Consider the following 4,404-nt stretch of genomic DNA (forward strand, 5'->3'; position numbering starts at 1 on the left):
GAGGAGAAAAGGGAAGACCATGTCCCTAACAGACTTTCTGGCTGAGGATGAGGGGAGGTGAGTTGGTGAAGGAAGCACCTTTGACCCCAAACCAGTCAACTGGACTAATGAAACAGATGCTCTGGCAGGATGTGCCCATACACTAGTTAGTAATGACAAGGATGTGCATCAGGCCCCTCTGATTGGCCGTTCCACCCTGTTCACTGCTCCATGCACTGCTAGGGAACACAATGTGTGCTGGAGTAGTCTTCCAATCTGTTACGCTCTACTGTTTTCCCAAGGAATCTGCCCTATGATGATGGGACAGACAACCTCCTCAGGAATTCTCCAAAGGACTAAACATCAGTGCAGCACACTTACCTCATGAACCCAGCAATCCAGAAGGGTTGAAAGGCTTTGGATGTGCTGACTTGGAAGAGCTCGGTCCGTGCTCAGTGCCCTCAGTCTCAGTGAGTAGTCTCTAGGAAACAGAAGGCCTGGAGGTGTTTGCTGGAGGATAAAGACAGGATGACTGTTCTTTGAATACCTGGTAGAAATCAAGATTTTGACAAAACAGATGCAGACTGTAGGGCCAGGACCAGCACACACAGCTTTGATAACCATCCAGCTCAGAGAGGCAATGATCTCTTGGCGACAAGTATTGATATGATTAAGATTGAGACCAGTACTGGGATGGGCTTTGGGTACTAGGATATGCATTGGGTACTGGGATGGGCACTGGGTACTAGGATGGGCATTGGGTACTAGGAGGGGAACTGGGGTACTAGGATGGGCATTGAATACTAGGATGGGCATTGGGAACTAGGATTGGCATTGGGTACTAGGATGGGCATGGGTACTAGGATGGGCATTGAGTACTAGGATGGGCATTGGTACTAGGATGGGCATTGGTACTAGGATGGGCATTGGGTACTAGAATGGGCATTGGGTACTAGCATGGCATCAGGGTACTAGGATGGGCATTAGCCAGAGTATGCATGACAATGGGGCTGAGATTGACAGATTCCAGAGGCTGCAGAGTCCATGACTGAGGCTGCGACTCCTTGACAGGCAGAAGAAGAACATTTGGTAGTGGAATCTGTAGGGTGATGACTACAGAGGAGTCAGGGGCCACCATGAGACCAGGAAGAGAGACAGGATGACAGGGTATGGAACCCAGAGATGATCTCTCTCTCAGAATGATTATGGATGTGATGATAGAGGTATCCCCACATGACCCAACCCAGGTCAAAAGCCTCAGAGTACTCCTGAGGAAGAAGGCTCCTCGTTGAGCACTTCCTGGTCCGGCTGAGTGGATTCTGTGGAGGAGCAAAGACAGTTGACACAAGCTGCTGGAGAAGGAAATGGAAGAGCAGCAACAGAGAGGGCAAGAACAACTGGCAGCCTCAGCTGGGTGAGCCAGAACTGCAACCAAGGTCCAGAGGAGGAGGGGAGAAGAGGGAAGGGGAGCGGGCATGTAAGTGGGGCAAACGCAAACGCATTTTCAATCTCAGTAACACCAGAAGCCATGGCCTGAGGAATCACTGCTTTTCTCAAGGGAGCCATCTCCGACATCATTGATTCCTGCTCCACCTTTTCTACTGCCCTCCCCTCTGGAGGTCAGAGTGTCTAAGCTGATGGACTGGGGTGGTGAACAAGGGGTGTGTAAATAGGGGGGATTTGAGCTGCAGTCCTTCAGCCTTGGGCTTGGGTGTTTTCAGGTGTCCATTGTAAAAAAGGACTCCAGACCTTAGCCACAGCTGACACAAATGATGGAAGCCCCCACCATTTCAGGTCATGAAATTCAGCATGTAGACAGCACCCCCTGACAAAAATGGAAACAAAGACTTAAATCCAACAAAGTCTCTGGTTTTCAGAAAGTCTCTAAATTCTCTTTATTTACTTCTGTATTTCTGCTCCTGGTTAACTGTTCTAAATGAAGTATGTCAACCCAGGATATGGTTTTTGTGCTTAAAAGTTTCACCCTGAGAAAGGCTCAGGGCTACACTGGGATACTGAACACCCAGTGTAAGTCACTGGCCGGCCCATACAGAACTTCTTATTGGCATAAACCAATGTCTGAGTGGTCCCCTTGGTGGCTACCCCACAACACTGTAAGTTTCCTTTACTGGAATCGCACAACAGTGCTCGGGTTATCATGTGACCAAGATGGTGTGTGGTAGTCTGCTTTGGGAGTTGGTTTCTTGACTTCCTTCAAAGTGGAGAATAGGGATTGGAGATTTAGCTCAGTGGTAGAGCGCTTGCCTAGCAAGCACAAGACCCTGGGATCGGTCCTCAGCTCCAGAAAAAAAAAGAAGAAAGAAAGAAAAGAAAGAAAGAAAGAAAGGAAAGAAAGAAAGAAAAGAAAGAAAAGAAAAGAAAGAAAGGAAGGAAGGAAGGAAGGAAGGAAAGGAAGGACAAGGAAAAAAGGAAGGAAGGAAGGAAGGAAGGAAGCAAGGAAGGAAGGAAGGAAGGAAGTGTAGAATAATGGGAAGAGCAGTTGAAGGTCCTGGTTTCCCTGGCAACACTGTAGCTTGACCTGTGTGCTTTGATGTGCACTGCTGTAGGCACCAACTCCAAAGATGGCAGGTGTTCCTGTTGCAGGAAGTCAGGGTACCTGCAGGAAAATGATTCCCTGGTATCCCGTGTGAGCCCTAAGCTTACTGTGCAGGATCCATGGTTTAGTGTGCTGCTGCAGTGGACATAGCAAGCCACTTATCCAGTGGACTTGATGGCCAGTAGCTAGAGAGTGGGCTTTTAGAGAGATACCCATGGTTGAATGCGGTCATGGACAATGAAAGGTAGTTTGCCCTCTTTGTCTATTTTTCTTCAGATAATTGCATCCAAGAGAAAGTGGTTCTATCCCTCTCTCCCACTTTTGCTCCTCTGTTAAAATAAAACAAGGGTTGACTGAAGCTCCTGAACATATGTAAAACTTGTACAAAGGTGTCTTCTGTGAAAATGACTCACAATCTGTAGACATTACTTAGGAGATGCCTTGAGTTGGAAAATCCCATCCTTGGGTTGAGAGATTTTTGGCTTTCTCCAAATAAATTGACTCTTTAAATATAAAAAACAAAGATTACAGCAGGGTCATGCTGACACTGTCGTCCATTTGGTCGCATGTCACCATCTCTTGTGCTGCTGGTTGTTTCTTATTACAGTTTTCCCCAAAAGTCAGCAATATTTATTTAACCAACCCTGGAACACACCTCTCCTGCCTGTGAAAGAAACCTGGGACCCCTGGTTCTCATGAGTCTGATTCTTCCCAGAGAAACAGTTGTAGAGAGTCCTGAACATGCAGAATGCGTTCTCCAGCCTCCCATGGGCAGCGGTGAGTCAACCCCCTCTTGCTTTTACATGGACAGACCCAGAGTGAGCAACTTACTTGGATCAGGTTGTCCCAAGGATTTGAAATTCTCCAACCCTATTTGATGAGATATTAAATACTGACCTCCAGCTCTTCCATCAGAGTTTTCCTGGGACCCACACTCTTTACAATATATATGCTTACCATACCTCCTCCTGGCATCTAAAAACTAAAATAAAGTATAAAAGGGCCACTGAGGGACTGCTGCATGAGTTAAAGACCTTGGGCCACAGAATGTCGGCTAAGAAAGCCCGACTTCGTACATAAGAGGCTTCCTATCTTGGATACGTGTTGAGGAGAGGCAAAAGAAGCCAGTCTCAGAGTAGGATTGCTGTCATCCTTCAGATCCCAGCTCCAAAGACTAAGAGGCAGGTTCAAGTGTCCCTAGGTGTGGTGGATAGGTATTGCTGCCTCTGGATACCAGAGTTTGTGGAAATAACAAGACCTCCACACAAGGTGGGGAGGTCACTGACCCCCTCATCTGGACAGACCCTAACCAAGAGGCATTTGGAGCTTAAAAACAGCTCTGACTTTAGCTCCAACCCTAGCACTTCCAGATGTCTCCAAACCTTTTCATCTGTGTGTCCACAAAACAAAAGACATTACAAAAGACATTCTAACCCAAACTTTGGGGCCATGTAAATGCCTGTGACATATATTTTCAAATCTTTGGACTCTGTAGACTAAGGATGGCCCACCTATCTAAGAGCTGTGGTGGCTATTAATCTAAAGAAAAAACAAAACAAATCAAGTTAACTCTAGGTCAGGATCTTACACTCACAGCATCCCACACTGTTGAGGCTCATCTCTGAGGAACACAAAAATGCTGGCTGTCTAATGGTCATGTGACTCAGTACTTGGCTCCAATCTTAGGCCACCTTCTAGTCTGGTTTAAGAAGCCCACTGCCTTCAATCCTGCTACCCTTCTGCCTGATTTCAATACACAGGTCCTCATCCATGACTGTCATAAGATGAAAGATTAAACAGTTACTTTAACTAAAAATGTTTTTAGCCCTAGCCAGGTCCCTCAGTCCAGAGAGTAAAACTGATTGACA

The sequence above is a fragment of the Onychomys torridus genome, unplaced genomic scaffold (genome assembly GCF_903995425.1).
Source record: "Onychomys torridus unplaced genomic scaffold, mOncTor1.1, whole genome shotgun sequence".
Lineage (NCBI taxonomy): Eukaryota > Metazoa > Chordata > Mammalia > Rodentia > Cricetidae > Onychomys > Onychomys torridus.